The sequence below is a fragment of the Callithrix jacchus genome, chromosome 1, assembly GCF_049354715.1.
Source record: "Callithrix jacchus isolate 240 chromosome 1, calJac240_pri, whole genome shotgun sequence".
NCBI classification, from domain to species: domain Eukaryota; kingdom Metazoa; phylum Chordata; class Mammalia; order Primates; family Cebidae; genus Callithrix; species Callithrix jacchus.
The window spans coordinates 43,512,922-43,540,898 of record NC_133502.1 but is presented as its reverse complement, the minus strand read 5'-3'; the positions used below and the strand labels follow the sequence as shown (position 1 = coordinate 43,540,898).

The 27,977-nt window shown below is 34.9% G+C and overlaps 1 protein-coding gene and 1 long non-coding RNA gene across 5 annotated transcripts in view; both read right to left on the bottom strand.

Moving 5' to 3' along the window:
* Positions 1–27,977, bottom strand: part of DACH1 (dachshund family transcription factor 1) — a 428,780-nt gene that overhangs the window by 334,392 nt on the left and 66,411 nt on the right. The gene's annotated exons all lie outside the window — the stretch shown is intronic.
* Positions 20,842–27,977, bottom strand: part of LOC144579272 (uncharacterized) — a 51,753-nt gene continuing 44,617 nt past the window's right edge. The window contains exons 2-3 of the long non-coding RNA XR_013526520.1: positions 21,774–21,835; positions 20,842–20,951 (exon numbers count right to left, since the gene is read on the bottom strand). This is a non-coding gene — a long non-coding RNA (uncharacterized LOC144579272). The remainder of the gene's footprint in view (positions 20,952–21,773; positions 21,836–27,977) is intronic.

Below are 27,977 nucleotides of genomic sequence, written 5' to 3'. Positions count from 1 at the left end.
AAAGACAAACAGCTGTGAAAACAATCTTTTATTACTTTATTATCATTGAGAATATATCTTTGGAGTAAACCAGTGGAAATAGAGTACAAATAATCTTCATAAAGGTTGCTGTTTTGCATTTGTTCACAAACTATGCATGTTTATCTCTAAGGCTTTAATTTTACTTTCTATAAATAGAATAATGGCACAGGACAGTCACTCTCTTGTTTATCCAAAAAAAAAGACCCAAAGAACAATAGCAACAACAACACAAACAAGTTAGCTGCTCCAATGTCAAACAAATGTTTTTAATAATCAAATTTTCAAAATGATATTCAGTGATGTGACTCCCTGGGCTAACACTATCCTGAAGTCAATTTATTTTTTTCTGGTGTTCATACTAATCAGTTAGATTTGCAGGATTAGTCAACCACAAATTGGTATACATAACTAAAATGTATACATCTAATTTTCCACTGACTATTCTAAAAACAGATGCAAAATCAAGCAATTAGCTTCTAAGGTAGAAGCTATATTGCCAAAATTATTCTCATATTTTACACGTCAGACAACAATCTGGTCATGTCTCTGTTTCTTAGTATGGAGGGTTTCTATTGCCAACATGCACACAGACTGGACAACACACATAGTAGTCTTTAAATAGCAATTACTCTCTTCATTTGCAGGCTTGTGAGACACTCTGCAGGTTTCAGGATAGAAATGATGAAATCCTCCTGTCCCACTACAGTAGAAAACGTTTGGAGGCAGAAGGAAGAAACATGTCCTGAGGGCCTATTTTATGGTAGAAACCATATAATTTAGTTATGATACCAACCCTGTAAGGAAGGCTTTATTTATAATCCATGCTTTACAGATGTGGAAACTAAGTTTAAAAGTTTTGACTTGTTCTTGGGTTAATCAAACTTCAAAGTCAGTGTGCTCGTTGTATTAGATCAGAATGCTGTCGAATCGAGAACAGACTTTCTAGGTACACGTCCTCAAAAGGCACTATATTCTCTAATAAATCCAACTCCTCTTCAGAAGACCACAGGCATTATGGTAGATAGGGACAAAATAGGTCACTGTCATTTTCTAGGAAACTAAATTGATGATTCATCATACAGGCCCTAGTTAGAAAGATTATTGTTCCTACAAACATATTGCTAGGCCAAAAGCAATGTGAAATCTGTGTCATCATGCTTACCAAAATATATGACTGAAAGGCGCTACCCCAGCAGAGCACAGTGGCTCATGCCTATAATCCCAGCACTTTGAGAGATGGAAGAAGGATAATCCCTTGAGGCCAGAAGTTTGAGGCCAGAAGTTTAAGGCCAGCATGGGCAACAGAGCAAGACTCCATCTCAACAAAAGAATTTTTTTTTAATTAGCTTGGTTTTTGGTGCTTGCCTGTAATCCTACCTACTCAGGAGGCTGAAGCAGGAGGATCATTTAAGCCCAGGAGCTTGAGGCTACAGAGGGCCACTGAACTCAAGCCTGGGAAACAGAGCAAGTCTCTTTAAGAAAAAAAGATTGCCACTTCAAATTGACAAACTGAAGAAGACATATCAATTATCGTGGTGCCATGGCCATACAGACAAACCATGTAATTAGGCCTGTGACATAAATTTTTCAAAAGAATATGGTATATTCACTTCACTTTCTACTGTCTTATTACAATCACAAAATTATTAATGTGTTTGTATTAGCTTTAAAGTTTTATCGCCAAAAATAAACACAGATACATACATAATATTCACACAAAGACATATATACATTAGCTATGACATGTTCTTATCTATTTGTATATAACATTGTCTTCGTTGTAAAATGTGAAGTCTAAATTGAATATAATTGTCACAGACATTCCTCTATATTATTTCTTTTTTTCTTTTTTCTTTTTTTTTTTTTTTGAGACAGAGTCTTGCTCTGTCTCCAGGTACCAGGCTGGAGTACATGGCGCAATCTCAGCTCACTGCAACCTCTGCCTCCTGGGTTCAAGCAATTCTCCTGTCTCAGCCTCCCAGGTAGCTGGGACTACAGGTGCATGCCACCACACCCAGATAATTATTTTTGTATTTTTAGTAGAGACGGGGTTTCACCATGTTGGCCGTGATGGTCTCGATCTCTTGACCTCGTGATCCGCCCGCCTCGGCCTCCCAAAGGGCTGGGATTACAGGCTTGAGCTACCGTGCCCGGCCAACATTCCTCTATATTATCAAGGTTATCTGAAGGCCACTGAAAGAGGAAGGAAAAAATAGCACAATGATAGGCAGTGAACAAAACTGGATTTAATTTTTTTGTTACTGCAGGTAAACATAACTGAAAACTCTAACATCATATTAGTATGAATATTAGTATTTTCAATTCTAAATAATGCATAAACCAGGGGTGGGTAGCTGGGGAGGGATAGGCTGGGGAGAAATGCCAAATGTGGGTGAAGGGGAGAAAGGCAGCAAAACACACTGCCATGTGTGTACCTATGCAACTATCTTGCATGTTCTGCACATGTACCCCAAAACTTAAAATGCAATTTAAAAAATGCATAAAAAAATTCCTAGAGACTCTTTGCCAGCCAAGTGTAGGGATAATGGAGGAGATGGAATTGCTTATTTTAAGTCATGATGCTTCACTTCATAACACAACTTGGTTCACTTTTACTGGTTACTAAATAAATAGTATCAGAATTAAAAATGAATTTAAGGCATTACTCAATTTCCATAAAAGTTAATTTCCTGACTTTTCAGTTTGATTGCATCAAAAGTTTTTCAGTAAAAGGGGGCAAAACAAAGCCAGTCACTCCAGCTCTGGAATAATTAAGCAGTAATTTGACCAAACATTTCCTTCCCTTCCTGTGTATTTCTCAAAGTCACTATAACACTATAAATTTTAGCAGAACCATTTTTAATGGGCACAATCTATAAGGGAAATAATCCATAGTAAAATGTTTCACAATCAGGGTTGGCAGCACTATCATGAAGTCACTTTTTACTGCTATTTTTAGGATGTATTTAGGATAAATTTTTGATTTTCAGGTTTTTAGAAAGGTCAGATGATAGAAGTGAGAGTTACCATTGCTAATTTTTACATGTAACCCCCATATATAATTGAGTTTATTAATTTGGGAAATAACTAAAGAAAAGTTAACTAGCATGGTATTATAACTTTAGATTTATTTTAATGCAATAATTTCTTAATATATTAATAAAGAATTAGATCAGTTAATATTAATTCATTGTTTTCAGTTTGGGTGATGCTATCATAAGCAATAAAAAAAAAGGAGAAATAACAGTCTGAATTCTTAGAGTTCCTGGATCATTTGCTTTCATTGGAAAGGTATCATTCATAAAATCATGTAAAATAGTCTTATACAGATGCTTTTTCACTTTTTGAGAGTAACTTCTTACCTATAGTTTGACTTCTAACTGAATAAAATGTATACTTAAATTTTATTTACCAAAATGGAAAAACTAGCATCTCTTCTACACCCCAAATAAACCCTGCTGTTGCTTTTACTTTGTCACTCACTGGTAATTTTTTCTCTTTGTTTTTTATCTTTTACCTCCAATAAGTGATGTCTCATCTGACTTGATCTCTACAACTTGTTCTTCCTTCATCACTCCTCACCCAGACCCTGTCCCAGAAGTTTCAGAAGCCTCTTGACCTACAATGCAAACATCTAATAAGCATCCTCAAAGCATTCTAAGCCTATTCATGTTTTTCTATCTTAATATCAACCCAAATTATGCTATCTAGTCTTTCAGCTTCCTATAATTCCTGTTATCAAATATATTTCACTGTTTTGCAAAACAATTACCCTCTTGTTATTTTCAGGTGAGTTCCTTAAAATGGTAAAGGGGAGCTCAGAGAACATTTACACCTTCTTCTTGAAGACAGTACACTGTAGCCTTAAAGAGACATAAACTTCAGAGTCAGACAGTCTCAGTTTCCTCATTAGTTAAATGGGAATAATGATATCTATATTATAGGGTCATTATAAGAATTAAGTGGACAAAATTTTCATGGTACATCACTGATGCTAATCAAACTTAACATCATTTCCCCTCTTCTAGAAAATCATGTATGAATAAAAAAACTGTTCTCAACTGCAATATCCTAGCTTGCTTTTAACAATCTATGTAACATTATATATAATAATATTGTCAGAGTGACTGACAGAGGATTGGCTTCCATCCACCAAAGCTTGCCATACTCTTCTAGGTGGCTTCTACATTATGTTCACCATTTCACCACACAGAAAATAATCCAAACACTAAACTTGTGGATTGGAGCTATACTTTTTCCTAAGTTTATGTTTTGCTTGGTCTAGTTTGTATTTTTACTGAACAACAAATGGACTAGCTGACTTCTGTTAGACATTTAATTTTAAGCATTTATGTGTAATATTCCCACTATTCTCAACATTGATGCTCAGTATATATGAATTATTAAATGAATAAATTATAAGGCCAGGTGTAATAGCTCACACCTATAATCCCAGCACTTTGGGAGGCCAATGTGGGTGGATTGCTTGAACTCAGGAGTCTGAGACCAGCCTGGGCAACGTGCTGAAACCTCATCTCTATAAAAAACACAAAAATTAGCTACTAGTAAGGGGGTGTGCCTATAGTCCCAGCTGCTTGGGAGGATCGCATGGGCCTGGGAGGTGGAGACTGCAGTGAGCAGAGATTGTACCACTGCACTCCAGTTTCGGCAACAGTGAGACCTTGTCTAAAATAAATGAATAAATAACTCTAAAACTTTAGAACTGAAGTGAACCTTATAAATAAGGTAGTTATTTCTCTCAGTTTACAAAAGAGAATGCATTGCCCCAAGAGCTTAGACAACTCAGGCATGATACTCAGAATCAGTAGTAGAAGCCCCATTTCTGACAGTTAATTCACTCTCTAATTTCTTTATACTTGATTTTTACATAACCCAAATGCAATTAATATTTTGAGAGATACATTTTACTGATCTTTGTCTTTAACATTAGAGTGAATGTTAATGGAATGAACTCCGTGATTTCCACTTTCAAATTTCCCTTCAGTGACCAATGAGAGCACTCAATACTTTCAAAATTAACTTTCTGTGGATTATAGCTTTATAATGTTGAACAAATGCTCCCAATATTTGGAGAAATTTAAGTTGAAAAATCCAGTAAAAAATCTTAATTTTCAAAATATATAAGTATTGTTTTCTTTATAATAGTTTATAAAAATTTTCCTTCTTATAATAAAAGGAAAGAAATATAAACTGCACGTTTCTTCTCCTAACTTATGTAGAAATCATATGTTTTAAGCATAGCTCTTCGACACATAGTAAGATCCTTTCAGAATTCCATATATTTATCAAAAAGTAAAACTTGGAAACAATAAATTTACTATAGTACACTTTATAGAATTGTTACCCTAGAAGAAACGCTGGTCTAACATGACATTTGTTTATCAGATGATCACAAAAGAAAGGCAGATATCAGAAAGTTGGAGCTTTATGTGATATTTTCATTGAAGCCATTCAAATGAACAGATTTAGAAAAGAAAGTTGCTCCTATTTTTCAACAAAATTTGAATGGCATTTTACAAGACTTAGCTTTGATACCTTTTCTTCTGTCACACCTAAGTCAAACTTTCTTAAAGTGTATATATAGCGAATATATAAGAATTTAACAAAAATAAAGGACTAAATATTTATAAATATATAACAAGCAAAGGTAACAGAAAAAGTTTTAAGAGTTTGATTTCGGATTTTAGAACAAAACTTGACTTTTTCACACCCAGATATCTGAAAGAACAGCTATACACTTTTAACATTACAATTTAGAAAATGGAATGCAGAAAGTGGCAAGGCAAAATACACTTTGAGTAAGACACATTAATTTCTCTGGACCTCCATCTTTTTGCCTGCAAAAAGTACTTACTTTACTGAGTAACTGCATAAAATAAGTGACATTATTCTTGCAGAATGCTTTGCATACAACCTAAACCATATTAGAAGCTGAAGTGTCAAAACAATAACCAAACCAAACCAAAGTATTTCTGTTTCGTGGAGTGATAGAGGTACTTGTTACCTCTCTACCTCTCCTCTCCCTTCTATTTCCAGATCTCTTTGAACCCTTCAAAATTCAGCAAAAAAGCTTCCTTGCCCCTTTCCTTCCCATCCCTGGCCACCTCTACACAACAGCATCCACCTATTTTATGTTTCTACTTGTGCAAGTCTCAAGCTTTGGATCTACCACAAATAATTATGCAGACTTCTTTCTCTTCCCTACTAAATTGCTAACTAGCTGAGAACAAAAACCCTTTATTAAATCTCTGGAAACATCTTATCTATATTAGTGACTGGCATACTGTGGGTGCTTCAGAAACATCCTATGAATGAATGAATGAAGATAATAAAGATCAAATGAGATATTATATGTAAAAAGGCTCTGTAAATCACAAAGCATTACTGGGGCATCTTACTAATCTTTACTCTTGTCAGGTAAAGAGCAATAGAGATTGTAAAAGAACTGTGACCCGAATAGGAATTAGAGCAGCAAGGAGAAGAAGCAGGGAGACTTCTGGATAGAAGGGAAAGCATACACAAAGACTGAAAAGTTAGAAAGAGCTTGGAAAGTTGAGCGAACTAGGGAAGGTTCAGTGATGCATAGTAGAGTTTTTTCATTGTGCTAGATAAATTTATATGATATTAACATTTTATGTTATCAATCAATAATTCTCAACATTATTTTTACATTGACACTATCATTTAAATTTCAGAGGATTCTAATGTACTTAATGTATATTTAGATTAAATGTATTATTTTGTTTATCCCTTATAAAACATATCAAACGAAATATGGAGGGCATTACAAATAACATGGCATGAAACAGAGACTACCACAGATTATTGAAAATTGGTTTACAAGTTGATAGAATTATCAGTGTTGAAAATCTACTCTTGAACCTCAGAGATGGAGGTTGCAGTGAGCCAAGACTGCACCACAGCACTGTAGTCTGGGCGACAGAGTGAGACTCCATCTCAAAAAAAGAAAAAAAAAGAAATTCTCCTAATGAAAAGAATGTTCCTCTCTTCCCTCTCTTCCTCCCCTTAACTTTTACTCTTCCTTTGATAAAATAAAAAATTTGCTATGTAAGTGAAATCACTTTCTTTGCTGCCTTTTTATGTTTTGTTTAGTTTTCTTGTTGCACTCCCTCAATAGGGAAATATATTTTTAAAATATTGCTAAGAATAGGCAGGTGACAATGGCTCATGCAATCCCAGCACGTTGAGAGTTCAAGGCAAGAGAATCTCAGCACTTTGGGAGACCAAGGCAAGAGAAATGCCTGAACCTAGGAGTTCAAGACCAACATGGGCAACACAGTGAGACATCATCTCTACAAAAAATAAAAATAAATTAGCTGGGTGTGGTGGCACATGCCTGAAGTCCCAGCTACTTGCCAGGGCTAAGGTGGGAAGATAATTTGAGCCCAGGAGGTTGAGGCTGCAGTGAGCTATGATAATGCCACTGCATTCCAACCTGGGTGACAGAGTGAGATTTTGTTATGGTAAGTTTGAAACTTTCAACTGTGTCTTCCCTTTGCTTCATTAGGTTATAATCAAGGCCACAGCTCAAATGCTTTAAGAACCAGCAGGGAACAGACCCTGTGGGAACCAGAGTGAACCTGCACACAGGTTCTCAGAAAGGAGGCAACTGTTACTCATCAACACAAGGTCCAGATCTTTAGGATTCTTAGAAGACCTAAGAACTATAATTTTTCTTTGACATTTCTATGGTAAATTTGATTCATAATTCATGTGGTTGAGAGATCAGTCTGGACTGAACAAAATGTGTCTATGAGATACAAGTTGGCAATATCAGTTCAGTTTAACATTTTCTTATTTCTGTTTTCTGACACACACTACACAAAAGGTTTGTGAACCTTTACATACATTTTTAAAATGTTGAATTGGATCAGATCACCCCATCTTCAGAAAGCTTAAATGATACCACATCAACTACCACAATAAGTACTAATTTCTCAGCTAGACATAGGTTGCCCAGTAAAACATATATCTCCAAAGCTGTGACTATCTCATCAACCTAGACACTTAAGTTCAGGCAAAATGGACACATTTCACCCATGCCTTATCCTTCTATTCTGCAAAAACCCATTAAATATCATTTCATTAGAAAATAAATGTTTGTGGCTGGGCGTGGTGGCTCATGCTGGTAATCCTAGCACTTTAAGAGGCTAAGGTGGGTGGATCCTTTGAAGTCAGGAATTGAAGATCAGCCTGGCCAAAATGCTGAAAACCCCTCTCTACTAAAAATACAAAAAATTATCTGAGCGTGGTGGCACATGCCTGTAGTCCTAGCTACTAGAGAAACAGAGGCAGGAGAATTGCTTGAACATGGGAGGCAGAGGGTGCAGTGAGCTCAGACCATGCCACTGCACTTCAGCCTGGTTGACAGCAGGAAACTCCGTCTTAAAAAAAAGAAAGAAAGAAAGAAGAGAAATGTTTGTGTTTTTAGCCTTCCAGTAGCCCAGTGCTTAATAATCTGTATTACTGGTAAAGTTTGTATCAAATATTACCTTGTGTTAAACTTAATAGTTTATTTACAAGTCTCCCAAAAAAATCACAGCATCAGGAACTATCTTAGTCATCAATATCCATTCATCCAGTTTTTCACATAGTAAATACTCTGGCAGGTACTAAACCAGAGTTTTGACCTTCATTTTCATACCTAACAATCCTAAGAAATAAAAAATAAAATATTTATTCATGACAGTTATTTGTTCACATTTGAAATCTAGACAGTGTAATAATACGTATTATTGCAGACTAACAAACCAAAGAGAAAGCAGAATTTGTTAGCCAAAGTTGAAATTCTTTTATTTAATTTCCTTGAAGTAAGATTTCTTCCACCAAAAATAATTTTTTTTAATTCTTCTTCAAAAATCCTTCAAGCCATTATCACAGGAAGGATCAATAATAAGAGACTGGTATTGACAGTGAAAGAGGGAAGGATCAATAATAAGAAACTGGCATTGACAGAGAAAGATAGCAACAAAGATAAAGGCATTGCTTCAGAAGACCAGTCAGTGGCTACACACACAAACGTACACACGTTCCTGCACACAGAAAAGAGTTATGACACTATCACCAGAAAGATTATGACATGTAAGGGATTTGGGGGTCTAACATCAAAACCTAAAGATAGCTGTATTAGATCCATAGCAAGGCCTTCATAAAACAATAAAAGACAACACAAGGTGAAGAAAATACAATGAAAACTGGCTAAACACTATCAACTTCCATTTTCATTCTGAACATAAACCTACAACTAAAGTCTGGGAAAAGGTACTTAATATTCCAACAGAAAACAAAAAGATGAAATTTGGCTGCTGACATATACAAACAAGATCAAGACATCTGCTTATATTTTCCTATCAAAGGACAGGCAGAGGTTCCAAAGTGTAAGATTAAAACAATGTGATAGCAGTAATTATAGGATGATTGAATTAATTTAAGAAATATCTCCTGGACTCTTATGGCTCAGATATTGTCCCAGGGGACCAGAATACAGAGACGATAACCAAGGGTACCTGCCCCTAGGAGCATAGCCTTTAATAGGAAAGGCACAGAATGGTTATAATAGATTATAAGAAAGAGTGTTAAGAGGGGTAATTGAAATTTAAATATCTTTCCATGGTATACTTAACTCTTGCTCAGAGTGACTAGGAGAGTTTCACAGAGAAAGTGTCACTGGAGCTAGCATTTAAATAATAAATGGAAAGATATGAAAAACAAAATAATTTAGGTTTGATTTAAAGATTTTTTTTTCCTTTTGAGAGGTATAAAAATGAAAAACAAGATAGTATTAATTCTACTGTATATACTCACTAATACAGGTTGGTTCTCATCTTGGGAGATGGAGGACATGTTCTCCAAGGTTAAAAAAAGAAAGAAACAACCGAAGATAACAAAAGTATTAGCATAAAAGTAAAAACTTAATTGAGGACAACGGAGAGGTTGCTGCCTTTATCAAATAAAGACAGTATGGTGAAATTGAATTTTTATTTTGAAGGCGATGTATACTTTAGCACAACATTTGGATTTGTAATGTGATATCAAGGACCCTAAATAATCAATAATTTTATACAGGTAGGAGTACATTTGCACAGTTTTCCAATCTTTAGTTTTAAGATGTTTTTTGACTAATAGAACTTAAATGTATAGGGAAGATATTACCAGTTTCATACAGGCACTGAGTAAACAGTGTTTCAGTAAATGAATTCATAGAAAATGGGTAAATAATTAAATGTAGAATAAAGCTTGAATAAATATGGTGCTTATGTAAGAAAAAGAAAGTAGAAAATATTAAGGCCAGAGTTTTGGAGAAAATTTCATTATTTTAGCTCTGAATCGGTATACCACAATGCACACAAATGGCCTATTTTCCCTTATGTTCTTGTGATTCACACCCACTCACATAAGAAGGCAGAGTATGTTTGGGTTCACAAACTGGGGCTTATCTATCACTTTTTACTCCTCTCAAACTACTTCCAATCTTTTGAATTCAATCACTGCCATTATACGAATTCTCTTAGAAGTCCACTGCCCTCTCCTACCCTTTCTTTATATATTAGAATTCACCCAGACATGCTCATTAGCCAAGAAAAGTTTTGTCATTATGAAGTACTAGAAACAGAGATAAATCCCCTGCAGATTTTCTGATCCATTTCTTGACCTATTTTAAAAAATAATCAGGCTCCCCAGCCTTCATCATAAAGAATTTCTATCATAATAAAATGTGCTGATAAATAGAATAGCCACTTGCTGAATTATCTAGATCTGTTCTAAGACTTCAGCAATGTATAGATACTAATTGACTATTCTTTCGCAGTCTAAAATAAATAAGTAGTGATGATCATGAGAAAAATGATATAATCTCTAAGAAGTATACATATGAAAATATATAATGGGATTCAAGGAAAATAAAATATGCTTACAGAGTCCTTTGAACTCTCTAAAAATGTGATTTGTTTCTTATTTTCAATTGTGAGAGTTCTAACATGTAAGAGTATTCTGAACCACGAAATTAGTAAGGGTCCAATTAGCTGTTGAGTTCGCAAAGTTGAATATATATACTCCTCAAAATTATTAAGAAATCCTGTTGTATCTTTGTCATATGCTTCAATTTTATTTTATTTCTCACTAATTGGGAAGAACAATGTTATGTAAGTGTGTTTCTCTGTGTCACCTGCTAGTTAATCCTTCAGTGAAAAAAAGCAAATCTTGTTAGCTGTAAATGTGATTGCTGTAAAGATTTTAAAAGCACCATCCTGAAGATAACCCAAAAAGCCCGCTGTATTCAAACATATATTATCCATTTAAGTTAGAGTTTAGAAGCTTCCCTCTACATTGCTAACCAGTTTGAAGATAATAATGCAAGGCATAGGCTTCTTGATGCTGTTTTTAATGACAATCATATCTGTCTTATAATGTTAATGTGTTCCCAAAGCGTGTGTACTCTTGTATCAAGGAGATGTTTTCACTTCATGTGTTGGATCACTGCTTTTCAATATAGCTGAAAAGACTCTGCTGACTGGGCTCAGCTCATTGCATAAAGCCTGAAAGGCCCAATGATTACTACTAATGGGAGCATATGGTCAGAACTAAAATCCATAATCCCAATCCCTAGAAAGGTATCTTCACTTTTTCCACCCAGAACCTTTGTTCTTTTCACTTACTTAACATTCTCACGTTTTTCTCTCTTGCTCCCTCCTCAACTAACCAATCCCAAGCTGCTTTCATCTACCTACTTTTGTACTGTCTACTCAACTGTGCATCACAAAAGCCCACTGCTATCCCTCGATAGCTAGGGTCCTCTCAACTCACTAGCAAACAGTACCAGAGATCATAACTTACAAGGCAGCACCATGAGGGGCAGGCATTGGTGAACAACGCTTGGAACAAGGCAAATGTGAATAAAAGGAGGCTACAAGAGAAGAAACGTAGCTCTAACAATGGAAAAAGTTTAAAAGGCTGGTAGAAAGCCCAGAATGAGATTCAGGAGTAAGCCACAGGAAAAAATAAATAAATAAGGCCCAGCAAAATAATGTACATACTTGCATAATCTATTTTAGTTGAAATAGCTAGCAAGACATATGTTTTTAAAAATAGTTTATGCACATATGCATGTAAACATTTCAGCCTCAAACAATAAACATGCCTTGTGTACTGCAGATCAATATAGCTTCTATATTTGGTTGGAAATTGTAAGTAGATGCTCCCAACGTCTTGCATCCCAACAGGATGGAAAACACAGAAAGTGGAAGTGGACATAGTGGCCGCAGCCTCAAAGGTGAAGTATATTTTGTCAGATGAGAAGCATATTAAAACATGTATTACAGATTTAATGATTCAAGTCTATTGCTTATATGTCCTGTAAGTTGTATTAATAATAGAAAGTTAAAAGTTTAACAAAATTAGATCTTTACAACACAACTGAAAATGGTATACATTTCAATATTTAATAGTAAGTCCAGAAATAGCCCTTTGAATATACATTTTAATCATATAAGAATGGCTACGAAAGTACACAAATTAACAATATTTTTTGTTTACTGTCTATTAATAAGCCCAATCTCTTTGCCCTGAGGACTGAGCCTCTTCATGATATTTAGAATCTGTTACTTCATAAACTGAGTGACATAAAACTTCTATCAAAATTTCAGAGGTGGGAAAAAAAGCTTTTCTAATGTTTCATCTTCTTTTTGTTTATTGTGCTTGGTAAATTGACAATACTTATTTAAACACTTAAAAAAATATCTGATCCTTTTCTTCGTGGACCAAGGAATTTTCTCCGTCACAGAGTAATAGAGCTTGAAAACTTCAGCATCAGCAGGGAAGGCAGGCACTCCTTAGCCAGCCACTGTGAGAGAGAGAAAATGCAATTAAGGCTCCCACCAGGGAGAGAGAACTAAACAAAACCTGCATCTTCACACAAGAGCCTTTTTCTTCAATTCAAACTACAAGGCCTCAAATCTTGTTGGTGAGATGCTAGCATTTAGGACAACACACTTTCAGATTTTCTCACAGCAGATCAAAGTAAATAATGCAAGGGCAGCAAACAAAAGGGAAAACTCCAGTGTGCTTACATTAAAAAGAGATTACAGGGGACTTACAAGTGATTGAAGGAAGAGATGACATTTTTTAAAAACACAAAATCAAGATCCCTAAGTACAGCTGGCCAATCAAGTCTAGTTGTGTTACTTTAGCTAGAGTGACAAGCCACAAGTGACTTATCATCAGCATGAAATTTTTAAAAAGGTAATCTTACTTTATTAGAGTATTTTTTACATCTTTAGTTACACATATGCCTTTTCTTCCCTTCCTAGGTTTTAGGATTTTCAAAGCCTGGAATCATGACAACTGATGAAGGGAGCCATTAAAGTTATGAGCCTTCGCAAATCAGTGCCACAGAATATGCGCAGCACTCTATGGATTGGAGAGATGTAGCCTCGCTCCACTTGCCTCTTTCTCCCGAGGACAGTAATCAGTCATAAAAACAGCTCTCCTCCTTCAGATTAAGCCAACAACTGGAAACTCTTCTGCAGTGTTAAATTTAGCACATACCCTTTACTAGGCACTGAAGGTAGTCTTGTGGGTCTGCACTACAGTCTTAAATGAGTATTCCTGGGCCATAGTTTATCCCTTATTTTTGCATAACATTTTCATTGACTTTGGTGCAACTTTATAAAGGAAGCAAGGATTGAATATCATCCTTTAATGCCAAATTTACTACAGCTGAACAAAAGGAGCGGAAATCTGGGAGGCTCAAGTCAATAAACAAAAGACAAATGTTTAGGAGACTTAATAACTGAAAGGAGTTCAAATAGGACTTTCTTTGGAACTATTTTTAAAAATACGGTGATAAAGTAGTGTATAGAATTTAGTGACAGTTTAACTGGTATTTATACAATTTGTAGAGTATATATGTATATATAAATACACTCTGTGTGTATACGTATGTGTGTGACAGTTTTTGTGGTAACTGCTGAGATATTAGGCTACCAGAAATTTCCAAAACAATTCACTGATACAATAAATGCTGGAATCAAAGAGGCAATATGGAAGAGAGATGTCAGGTCTTAGAATCCACAGATATGAGATATGGTTCAACTTTAGCAATTTAACTTTTCTGGGGGTCAATCTATGAAACAAAACGGTGGAATTGGAGGCACTCTACTGTTCTTTCCAATTCATACGTTCAGTTAGTCTGCAAAGGTTCTTACAGCCAGCTTCTGGGCCACACCTGTGGCTTCGATATGTGTATGTATCTATGTTTATATATACAAATATGTACATATATTTGTGTGTATGTCCATATATATACATATATGTTCATACTAACACATATAACTTGAATCAACTAATTTAGGATTGTGATAACTTCCACATTTAAAATCAAATGTGAAGAAATATCTTTGTTTTGTCTGCTATAGCATACTTTACTGTACACACACACCCTATACACTAAGCTGCACACACACCTTCTTCTACCTCTATGTTAGCTCACAAAATGTAAAATACCTTGCTACTTTTAACTTCACATGGTTACTTCTGAAGAAATCAAGGACATTTAGGCAGACATGTGTGGCTAATTGTACCATAATAAAAATAAAGTACCCAAGTTGAATTTCAACCTTTTTTCACAGGTCATAGTTGGAAAAAAATGCATAAAAATATGCCTTTATAATAACTTAAATAAAATTTGTGTTTCCAAATTCTTATAAACCTCCATTCTGAAGCATTATTAAAATTGATTTTAAATGTTCATATCTCAGATATACTTTCATTCAACTAAATTGCACTTAGAAAAATTTATTCTCCAGAAAGCAAATCAATGTTGACAAATATGATACCAAGTTCTGTTTTAATTGTAACAGTGAAAGAAAATAAATATTATATATTACTTATTAAAAATCCTTCTCCCAAATACCAGACTGGAAAATAGTCTGTATTCAGTTCACAAGATTCCTTTATCTCACACGGATAAAGTAAGTCAAGTCAAATTCTCAGTGCTTAACATACACATTTAACTCAAAAGTTGTTTAATTCTGTTTACTTTGTAAAATATATGATTTTACTCTGTTTATATCATAGTGTATTTAATTTAGGAAGAAACTAGATTTTCTATGAAAACTGGCAAGTGTAAAAGTGTATTAACTGTCAATCACAGCTGATATTGCAGAGCTTCATTATCTAACTGAATATGAAGATTAGACACCCTATGTTATGCATATAAATTTAAAATAAGAAATAAACTTAATCTCAAGTTGGAAAAGTACATAAAGATTTGCTTGAACTGATGGGATCTCATTTATCCCATATGAAGTACTATTTCTGAGTCTCTCATATGTGCATATAAGTCTACATATATGTAAACACATCAAAAGATTTCTATTTAAAACGTTAGGTATTTAGATTTCTTTTCACTATCATCTGTTTCGATATCTCTTAAGAGGACGTTATAAATATTAACATTAAATCTATTGAGAAGGCAGCTGTTGCACACTACATGCTAAAGGGCATTTTAACCTATTAGTGGGGTTTTCTTTGACAGACAGAAGTATATATGAATGAGTGATTGTTGTGCAATAAACCTGGGAAACGTGTAAATTGCATTTCCTCATGGCATATTGCAACTGAATTAGAATATTGGGCAGACATAAACAATGCAATCACACTGTGCCTTTTATTGAGCTTCTATTTGACTTAGTATTCATTTGAAACAAAAAAAAAATGTGTTTCTCAGGGTCTGTGACATTGCAGGCCATGAGAGATTCAATGTCAGTGTCGGCATACAAATTTATTAGTCTATAAAATTTGACATTCTCTTATTTATTCTCAGAAAGGACAAATAAGATATTTTTTCATACTTACCAGAAATATCTGGGAGTGTTTATATGCCGCTCCATCTGGAGGATGCAAATAGTCAGAACTGCTTTACAATTCAGTAGGCAAAAGCCTGCTGAAGGATAACAAATGACTTCATGGTGAAACTGCTATTGAAATTCTTTCAGTATGTGATATTAAAAACAACTGAACAAACAGAGATAAGGGACAAATAGGATTTGAAACAGACTTTTTTTTCTTACAGTGCAAAAGAAAAACAAACGAATGCTCTAGTCGAACCTATATATACCTTTCAGTGACTTCACAGCATGGATTTGCTTAATGCATGATAGTTTTTAACTGAAGCATCTCTAGAAGTCCTCCTAAAACCCAGGAACTAATTCTAAAATGTTTCCTTAGGGTCAAGAACTGTAATATTGACACTTAAAGAAAAAAGAGAAGTCCACATGATTCTTTTGATGACTTGATTTAGAGTTTCACTTTTTGGCCTTTGGCACAATGCATGGATGTGGAGGTTTAATAAATATTTGGTGGTTAAGATGATGCAGTTTAAAAAGACCTTCTAAAATTATGTGGTCTACAGAGATAAAAGCAAAAATCTAGAGTTAAATACTATGAGAACAAAGTAGTATAATGAAAGCTACCAGAAAGTTTACTTGGAAAATGCATTTCATTTAGTTCAATCTCTCTTACATGGAGGAGGTTCTACGAGTATTGGCTTTGCAAGACTAATGTTGGCAACTTCCAGGTGATCAGGAACGTCTAAATCTAAGAATCACAACAAAAAGCATTACTTTGCAATGATTATTTTTATTTCTTGCTTTGAAGAAAAGATGAAAGGCTATTTAGTTAGGTGTTCTTGTTTTATTCTACAGCTGCATCAAAGCAACTATCTCCAAATTTACAAAACAGTTCATAGAGCCTCCCAGTAATTGAAGTATAGGCTAAATGATCACATCAACAACATATGAACATTACATCTGCCAAACAAAACTCAAATTATTAGGTCTTCAAATGACCCATTATTTTTCTAGAAATATTCAATAACCAAATAGCTGACTGAAGCCCTGAGATGACATTGATTTTTAGATATTTCCCAATATAGCATATATGTGTATTGACATATTTTGGGCCAAAATTATCTGGAGAATATTATAGTGATCTTTCTTTAGTCAAATCTAGATTCCTTAGGACTATCTCTCTTTACTTCCACCAAAAGCATGCCATATAAAAGCAGCTGCACTAATAGAACCCATTAGCTATTTTGGACATCTAACAATAATTTACAGTAAACGAAGAAACATTATCTCCTGAGGCTAATGCAGAACCATTATTTTATTTTCTTGATAATTTATTTTTATAACAAGAGTGTGGAACTTTTCCTTTTTTTTTTTTTTTTGAGATGGAATCTCACTCTGTCACCCAACCTGGAGTGCAATGGCACAACCTTGGCTCACTGCAACCTCCGCCTCCTGGATTCAAGTGATTCTTCTGCCTCAGCTTCCCAAGGAGCTGGGATTACAGGCACACACCACCATATCCAGCTAATTTTTCTGCATTTTTAGTAGAGACGGGTTTTCAGCATGTTGGCCAGGCTGGTCTCAAACTTCTGACCTCAGGTGATCCACCTGCCTTGACCTCCCAAAATGCTGGTATTATAGGCATGAACCACTGTGCCTGCCTGAATGTGGCATTAATCTATAAAGTACTAACCTTCCAAGTGAATTCACAGTTAAATGGGTTTATAAAATTTTGATAAGCAATAAAGCTTCATCAAAACTAGCATATTTTGATGACTGCCTAACTACAACTTGTTGAAGTACATAAAAAAGCAGATAGCACCAATACAGTTTGCTCATTTCACATATTCAGTGGTCAGTCAAGTCTAGGTTGGTATTGTTAAAGTCCAGCTCTAGCTAGCAACCCCTCCACCAAAGGCATCTCAGCAATCCATGGAGAGCTCACCCTTTTTTCCATGGAAGAACACTCTTGTCTGTATCACTTATTTAGTACATGACGGTGTATGTCTTTGCATCTCCTCTTGTGTTACTTCCTTTCAAATACTTTTCTTCTTAGTTTCTTTTTTTTTGGAGACAGAGTCTTGCTGTGTCACCAGGTGCCAGGCTGGAGTACAGTGGCGCAATCTTGGCTCATTGCAATCTCTGCCTCCTGGGTTCAAGCAATTCTCCTGCCTCAGCCTCTCTAATAGCTGGAACTACAGGCAGACACCACCACGCCCAGATAATTTTTGTATTTTTTAGTAGAAACTGGGTTTCACCATGTTGGCCAGGATGGTCTCGATCTCTTGACCTCTGATCTGCCCGCCTTGGCTTCCCAAAGTGCTGGGATTACAGGCATGAGCCACCACGCCCGGCCTTCTTCTTAGTTTCTTATCCTGTAGATCTTGCTTTCTTACCAGATTGTGGTATTGGGACACTTTAATACTTGTTAACATTTCATACATAACCCAACACAATGCATTTTACTCTAAATTTTGTGCCCAGTAAATTTCCTACCCAGTAAATATGCCTGAATAAATGACATATTAAGCTCAACTATGGTTTACAAAATGTGATGGTAGATAGATAGAAATAACTAAGTGTAATTTAAAGCAGAACAAATTGTATATTTAAAGGAAATGTGGCTTCTAAAATAAGTGTTCTGTAAACACACACACACACACACACACACACACAAACTGGTCCAGGCAGTGGGAAAAAAAAACAAGAGCGATGATTATCAATCAGCCTTTACATTATTCTGAAGATGGTGACTAGCAGTTTCTATTTTCCTCAAAAGCAAAGGATAGTTTTAGTTTTGATAATAGACAATAAATCCTGAAAATAATTTTATACAATACAAAAAATATTATCGAACCCACCTTGTAAAATTTTAAGATGAGATGTTAAATTGATGTTTCAACCTCGCCAGATGTTTATATATGATCAACCCATGGTCACTGAATGTCCAATATCACTCTCTATGAAATGGGAATACAGGAGCATGCCACTAGAAAGAGGCATACTCTAAATGGTGGCTCGTCATCATTCTACTTTATCTAGCCCTAACTTTACTTTGGAGACACTAAGTTATTTGCTCTCAGTATTAATATTCCACATTCAATTGGGAGGAAATATTAGTATCTGGTCACTAGAGCTGGGAGCACTTGCATTAATTTTACCTGAATCTTCATGAAGGAGGAGAGGACAGAATGAATGCAAGAGGTAAGCAAAATAAAGCGGAATAATATGAGAGCTGCAAAATGCTATATTCCTAAGAATATTATTGTAAAGGTCCTCTCTTTTGGAGCAGCGTTTGGCCTGTGTGGGAGTCTCAATTCAACTCAATTCACTTCTTTAACGGGAGGAGTATCAAACACATTAAGTACATTTTAAAAATTTTAACTGAAATAATGACAATCATAAGCAAGCATTGGTTAACTGGCTCCAGAAGTAGTATATAGTTAAGAAGAAATTATAAAAAAGAGTAAAATTAGCAGTTTTACTTAAATGTCCAGAATTCCCAATTATCTTTAAGTTAAACATTAAGGATGTTAGAACATATATTTGTTGAAGAACTGAACTTCTAATACTTTCAGTCAAAAGCTGCTTAACTAAATCTTTAAAACTCAAAACAAATAGAAGTGATGAAAAACTCTTCAGCAACTTTGAAAATGGAAGAATCTGAATTAAGTTTCCATTCTAAGACCCTCTTTTCATTTCAATCTCCCTCCTCCCAAATCTCCAGATTGCTTGATATAGAGACAAAAGGGAAATAACTATGTGAATATCTATTTTACTTACTTACTTCTCAACCAAGTGAGATCTTGCTTTCTCTTTTTTTTTTTTTTTTTGAAACAGGGTCTTGCCTTGTTGCCCAGGCTGGAGTGCAGTGGTGCAATCTCACTGCAGCCTCCACCTCCTGAGCTCAAGCAATCCTGCCACCACAGCCTCTCGAGAAGCTGGGACTACAGGCATGTGCCACCCTGTCTGACTAATTTTATTTTTTGTAAAATTGAGGTCTCATTATGCTGCCCAGGCTGGTCTTAAACTACTGGGTTTAAGCGATCCTCCTACCTCAGTCTCCCAACATGTTGAAATTACAGGCGTGAGTCACTATGCCTGGCTAGTCACCTATTTTTTAGTGAAAAATGCTGAGGTTTAGAAAGTTTAAGTAACTTGACCAAAGTCATACAGCTAATGGGTAGGAGGGCGGGCGGGAGCTGGAACCCAAATCACAGCCCTGGTATTAAAACCTCCTTATTTCCATCAATAATTTTTTCAATGTTTTTTGAGACTTTATTACAGGGCTGGCATTTTGCTGTGTTTACATGTTATAATTAGGTCCAATTATTATCCATTTTTTTATTTTAAAAAAAAAAACAAAGGGTTAAAGAAGTTATGTAACTTTCCCAATGTCTGAGAATCACTGACACAGCCTAGATATTTACCCAGCCAGTCCAAGCCCATGTTCTCTATCAACTCAACTTAGAGATGAGAAAACTAAGTCAATGAGATGTACAATCACATGTTCAGTTACTCAGATTCCTGAAAACCTTCAAACTCATTCTTCCTGTACTAGTTTCCCATATGCATAGTTATGCGTAATTCAATACAAAAAGGACCTTGTCAGGGCAGGACTAACCAAATCCTGGGCAAATTGGCATGGTGTCTCCATATCAAAATATTCCATCATGGTTGCATTGGTTTACTTATCTATTAATTTCCTTTAAGAATAAAAATGAGCAACCATTTTATTTGTTTGTGTATTTTTTATTTTATTTTATTTTTTGGAGACAGAGTCTTTCTTTGTCACCCAGGCTGGAGTGCAATGGCGAGATCTCAGCTCACTGCAACCTCTACCTCCTGAGTTCAAGTGATTCTCCTGACTCAGCCTCTAGTGTAGCTGGGATTACAGATGCATGCCACCGTGCCTGGCTAATTTTTTTTTTTAGTAGAGATGGGGTTTCACCATGTTTGCCAGGCTGATCTTGAACTCCTGGCTTCAGATCCTCCTGCTTTGGCCTCCCAAAGTTCTGGGATTACAGGCGTGAGCCATCACACCTAGCAAGCAACCATTTTTAAAAGGTAAATGTAGGCAGAATTGCTTATACTAATTTTTAACTCTTTAATTGATGTTCAGGTACAAACTCTTAGTTTCCCATCATTTTAACTGAAAGATAAAAACAAAATACTTAATGCCCTTTAAATAGGAACCCTATTGTGTAGAGTACAAGATCTTTTTTTCCAATAATCTTAACCATATCTTAAATCTTGCTAACAAGTAATATACTTAGAATTTAGTATATTCAAACCATAGCCTGGTTAAAAGAAAATTTCAATAAACCATTCTTTGAAGTCCTAATTAATTTTTTTATGTTACCGACTGACATAAATAAGAGTATCAAATGAGATAATATCACTATTCCCAGCAAAGTCTATTTCTAATTTAGAAGTTCATGTATAGATTGGCTTCTCCACTTAGCAAGAAAAATAACCAAAACAAAGAAATGGATTTTTTTAAGCTGAAGACATGACACTAATGGGCCTCAAGTACTTCAAGAATGCTGTAAAGATAGGAGTAAATTTCACGTTTCTAACTTAAAAATATCATTTCGTAATGCTTCTCCCAAATCCCATACAATTCGCCTGTAGGACTTCTTGATATTTCCACACTTAACCATGTTTACTTTCCTGATTTTTTCCTCTCCTTTGCCTTGTACTTAAACATCATGACCTGGTTCAACCCCAGCTCCTCCCTAAGGCTCTCCACCTCTTCAAGGGAGGCTGATAACTCTGTCAATAATCCTACAGCATTCTCATTTTACACTGAAATCATTTGGAATCAGATTCATCCAAATGAGGGAAAGAAAACATATCATGTACCTTTATATGCACTTAGTATAATATCTGATATAGGGCAATCAGTGGTCCAGGGGCAGTATGTACTATGGAGAAAAAACAAACAAACAAAAAACAAATCAGATTTTGAAATCTGCCAAATATGCTTTCCAAGCCCCTTCTATGACATATAATCTTAATCAAGATAGTTAACCTTGTCTGATTTCAATCTTGCATCTCTAATGTGAGGACTATACTAGCTTCCCTGCAATACTGTTAAAAGGAGCAAATTTAAAAATGCATGTACATAGCTTGGCATAGTAACTGGTATGCAGTAGGTGCTTAGATGATAGATAGCTATCAGAATGAATAATTTATAGCAAGAAGAAATTAGGCTAATCTTTATGAAGAATATATCTAAGAAAGCATTATGAGACATGAACATTCCAAGCAGGGTTGTAGGCCTGTTTTCCAAAGAGCTTTAAGAAAGAAGCAAGCAACACTATTTCTGGAATATCTTACATTACTGAATGTGCTTCTTTTAAAAAATACCTTTTAGATTTTGGATTTTATAATCCTCAACTTACTAATTCTGCAAGTGACTTCAAAATGGCCTCAGTTCTTTGGGTATTATTATTTTCTTCATGAAAAAGAAGTTAGAATAATAGTACTTCTTCTTTTTGTACCAGAATACCATTAAAAGTTAAAGGTTTCTTTAAAGAAAACTTGAGAGACCCTTTGGGTTTCTTTCAGTTGGATAAAAATAGTTAATGGAATTATTCCTTATAGATCAAAACTATAAGCAGGTAAAGCTAAAGCTGTTATAAAAATCTTACTTTTATTATTTTCAATAACACATAGTGTATCCTACTATCACTTCTACAAGTTTGGCCGGTGACAAAGCTTTGAACTGCTAACCAAATTTTCAGTATTAGTAATTCCCATTAGAAACGCCATAATGTTTTTAATGCTTTAGTTGAACAAATGATTTAAGGATACACACTGTTCCTCCAGAAAAATTTCCAACATCTCCCAAGGCACGTTTATGATAAAAAGTGACTCACTTAGCAGGTAAGCAAACAGAAAATACTGTATTTCAAACTAATTACAAGGCCTATGATTCATTAGAAAATCACATAAAGAAAATCTCATAAAGAAGATAATCACATAGAGACACATCACACACTTTGTATGGAAGACAAGTAATACATAATACTAATTTGTAAGCTGGACAGTTCATGTAAACATATGCAATTAGAAAATTCACCAATAAACTTTGCCTTGTAGAAACATACTTTATTTCCCAAGGCCATCTACAGACACTTAGGGTTAGGAAACTGGTTTCTCCTATTGATCCTCTTTGTTAACTATTATCTCTAGTGAAAGAAATAATAAAAGTAGAAACCATCTATTATTTCCTCATGGTAAGAAAAATTAATATTATATTTCTTGTTTTTTTTATATATAGAAATTCTAAATACACCTTAGTTAACATAATCCTCTCATATATATCGGTAGTTCTAATATTATGAAAGATAATAATCTCCTTTCTCATTTTGTTACCTCAGATATGATCATCATACTGATTAAGATAGAAACCTTCAGTTGCATATTGTAATTTTTGAACCACCCTGCACTTACCTTGTGTTTATTCAAAGCTGTTTTAGTATATACATACTTTAGCTTTTGCTTATTAATTTAAATATTACTAACAAATGTCCCAGTTTCACCTTGAAGGATTTAAAAAAGAAAATGTGGTATTTGCAGGCAATACATTTCATGTGATGTGATTTTTTAAAATTAAGCTGAAAATTAGAAAAGTAATCCTAATAAAACTTAAAACAGCTCATGGTAAGATGATACCCTTAAGATAATTCTGGATGCCTTCCATCAAACAGCACATTGACTGAACTAGCTCAGTCCTTAAAGGGTCAAAATTTATTATCATTTCAGTTCATCTAATAAGTAATGTTTTTGCCGAACAAAACCAATTCCCAATAAATTCTCACTGTATTTGTGTGCTATGATTTGATTTAGAGGCCTATGGGGAGATACCATTTGGTAGCACAGGAACACAGAGGGGTAGGTGGTGCTGGGGAGAAGTAGGGCTCATGTGCCAGAAGTGTTATTGTGTCAGGTTGATTTATTGAGTGAGCTTCACTTCACCGAATGTTCCGAGATATTTATTTCCCTAAAGGCTCTGCAAAGATATGAACAGACCCGCATCCACAGATGTCATCATTGCTCATTTTACCGAGTCATGAAATTTTCTCAACTGCAATTTGTCCATCTAAAATTGCTGTAACAGAACAATGTCAATAGTAGCATCCTACTCCAGCACCTCCTTCTAAATAAGGCTCTGTTGCCAAATTCAGTACTTTTGTGCAACTTCACGGTAATTAAAGTGACACACTAGTTTCACTGTAATTTCAAAAGAGTTTTCCAGAAGTTGCTCCAATTTTTAAACTCCATTTTGAGTCCCCAGATGAAATGCAACCATTTAAAAGGAAGCAAGTAGCAATACATAAACACAGAACAATTTAGTCTGGCCAAAATTAAAATAAAAATATGTATAGAAAAGTAATCAAAAATGAAAGCAGGTTGTGTGCCTCTGAATCCAGAGTTTCAAAAATGTCACCTCTCCAAACACCATAAGCAGACTTAAATGACTAAATTTAGTATCTTACTCTTGGGATGTGCTTTTATTTCTTTCACTTTTCCCCTCTCTAGCATGAAGCAAATGAACTATGAAAGTTGATTTTAAAGAGAAGTACATATATATATATATATATATCCATTGCCTATAATTTTTTTTCAAAAACACTTATGCAAATGTATGAAGAAGTACTTAAGGTGCATTCACACAGCCAAACATTATGACCTGAGTATTTTCTGTAATTTCATTTAAAACCATCTTCAGAACCTAATAGAATTTCAATGTTTGTGTTAAATAAAAACTGCATGTGTTGTATGTCAGAATTTTGGAGCTTATTTAAATATGTTAATATTTCTCATTATGCCATTAACAATAACCTTCATCCATTTGTGAAAAACATTTTGCCAAGCATGCACATAAAAAATTAGCAAGTGAAGCAAAATCACCTTAATTTGCTTTGGACCAGCAAATAACCAACTAATTTGCAGAAATCCCTGCCAAGCACTCATATTAAATGCTTCATGCTTATTTTATGACCTCTGCTGCTCCTCTCCTTCCCGGTCCCTGAATCATATGATCATTAACATATTGCAAGGTCTGAAACTTTATTTTTTACATTCTTTAATTAATGCCTGTTTATAGAAGGCCATAGGACTTCAGATCCAGTTAATGAAACTTCGCTCCCCCAGGCCTCTGGAGCCCAATAGAGAGCTCTCTCCTCTGTTGTTTTAGTAGCTTTTTTCCAACTGTTTGTTTATACACACTTAATTGATCTCTTTAGTCCCAGAAGCATTCCAGAGACACAACCTGTTTTGAGGAAGCTAAAGTTTCCCCCTTCCTTTATAAAAGCCTTGAATGCCCAAGGTTATCAGTTTTAATTTGAAAGTTGAAGATTCAGCTTTATTTACACTGTCAAAAAGTAAAAACTGATACAGACCCAGAAGTGTTTATTTGTACATTCATATACAGTAAAGGGGATCACAAGTGCATATAGGATATAATTATTTTGATGTAGAACTAAGTAATTACTAAATGCTGCTATGTCTTATTTTATGTCATTGAATAAATGCAGTCTTTATAACAAGTTGAAAATAAAAACAAATACGGCTGCCAATGCATGAAATTTTCATGGCTCTTCAATTCACATTTTACATATTCCCTATGACAAGAATTTCTATTATGCTATTCTCTTTTTTCTGCTATAATTAAATTAAAAAAGTAATTGGCTGGTGCTGCACACTGCAGCAATGTCTTAATCACATAGACAAACAGTTTTACAATAGCTTACACCATTTGCCACATGGGGCAATGACATTATTGTACCAGACTATAAACCCAAGACAGATAGTACATACCGGCTCTCAACCACTGTGTTGGCAAGAAAAGAGCACTAGGTTCGTTCGGCACCCTGATTGGCATTTCTATGGTGGAATTCCCAGCTAAGTAGAAGGGGCCCAAATCTGGCCATGTGGTTTTGAAAACTGCCAAAATTTGAAGCTATGAATCTACAAATGCATGCTTATGGCCTAGGTACAGAATGTATTTTGGAAGAGCCAAAAAGGAAAAACATGGGTATGAGTTATAAATGCAGCAGGCATTATGACTACTGGCAATGAGCAATCATTATATCTCCATTTTCTGATGGAAAAAATCTTGACTGTTCATGTGTTTTATATCTGGGCATACTCTATTCTTTTTTATCAGTGATCAGTTTATGGATACTTTTTCTATTGAGGTTTATAGTGAATACTGCACTAGGAGTTATGGCTGTTCGGGAATGAACTCTTTGGTGCTTCCAGAAATTTCTGTCTGATGAGATTCATGAACCTGGGTCTTAATTTTGGCCTTTCCAATAACTAACAGTCTAGCCTTAAGTGAGTTGCTTTAGCTCTCCAGGTCTCTATTTCCTCATCTATGAAAAGCAAAAGTTGGACAAGACTATCTCCAAGGTTCCATTCGGCTCTCAAATACTGTGATTATATACAAATTTAATTCTTTCTAAGAGATATTTCTGAGAAAGGAACTAAAATAAGGCACAGGGGCTTCCAATGGCCGCAAAGAAGCAAAGTGGAATAGAAAGCTGAGAAATCTAATATCTGGAGCACTAAAAAGAATAAAATAAACACAATTTGAAAAACACAAGGGAAAAACACAAGAGTTCGGGAAGCATGTTTTTTAGATCAGTCCTTTCTCTACTGCTCACCAAAGCCCTGTTTATAAAACATCAAAGGCCACAAATTCGTTAATGAACTTCTTTCTAGATTTTTAAGTGTAGCGATAATAACATTTGGTCTTTTACAACAGACACCTTCTCTCCCAACTGCCTATAAAGAAAGTAGGTATTCAGGAAAGATTTTCCTAAGTTCATAAAACTAAGATGTTCTCTACAACACCTACACTTGATTACTTAACCAGTATTTCAAATCCTCATTTAGCTGAGACCTCTGAAAAATATTAAGATGACTCATTATGATAAAATGTAAGCCTGTTTTCTAGGATGAAATTGCTTTATCCAAACATCTACATGATATTTTAATAGAATACAGCAGCTAATCTGAAGTCCTCAGATATCACTCTTTGATCATTTTAATTATTATTAATAATTTAGAAAGACTCTTTGAAAAAAATCTCTGCAACAATAAATATATATATACACACCCCACCATATCCAAGAAGACATTGCACATTGCTAATATCCTGTGAACAAATTAGCCTTAAGTGGAAGAAAACTATGGAATAAAACTGAATATAAACAAATAGCAACTATATATTTTAAAGTAGATAAAGTATTTTCAGAAGCCTTTTCAGTGAGCATTGTATGCATGCAACTTATATACAAGCACGCACCAACATTTTCTCGACTTTGGAGAATTCACTCTTTTCCCTTGAAGTCCTCCATCCCTAAATTCCTCCGGCTGAACTATTTGCCTTATGTAAAGCAAATTCAGTTCTTCCTGGAAAGGTGCTCAATAGCCGAAAGTCTTCAATCTTCACATAAATAGGGTGCAAATCAAATCTTATGATGGTATATTCAAGCTCTCGGGATCTCTGTTTGCCACCAGAAATGTCAGAGTTTAGTACCTACTAAGCCACAGATTTATGAGAAAATGCTTGTAGATTGACAAGCAATTTTGCAACAAATGCATCTTCAGCGTTAGATTCACAGGAATGTTTAGGACATGCCTAAATGATTTAGTATTTTATACCGCTGCTCAAAAGAACAGTTCATATAAGTCAGTTCTATCTGAAGACTGTCAATCAAGCAGAAACTAAAAGTAATTTTAGAATATCATGATTCATTTACAAAAAAGTTTATCTCTAGAATTCAGTGGTTCGCAGTTCCAAGTAATATACTGATGAGCAAAGTTTGAAACACATTAATTGAAACAAGGCAAATTACTTTCTTATTTAGATATGAAATACAGAACATTTCTGGTTACTTTTATTTATGAGCTGCCAATATTTGAACATATGCAAAGTTTGAATTGTTTCCCATTTGCCCCAGACTTTAAAACATAATTCCTTTTCTTAACGTGCCACCCTTCAGGGTAAGGAGTTGTAATGAACACCTCCCAGTCACACAGAATTACAAT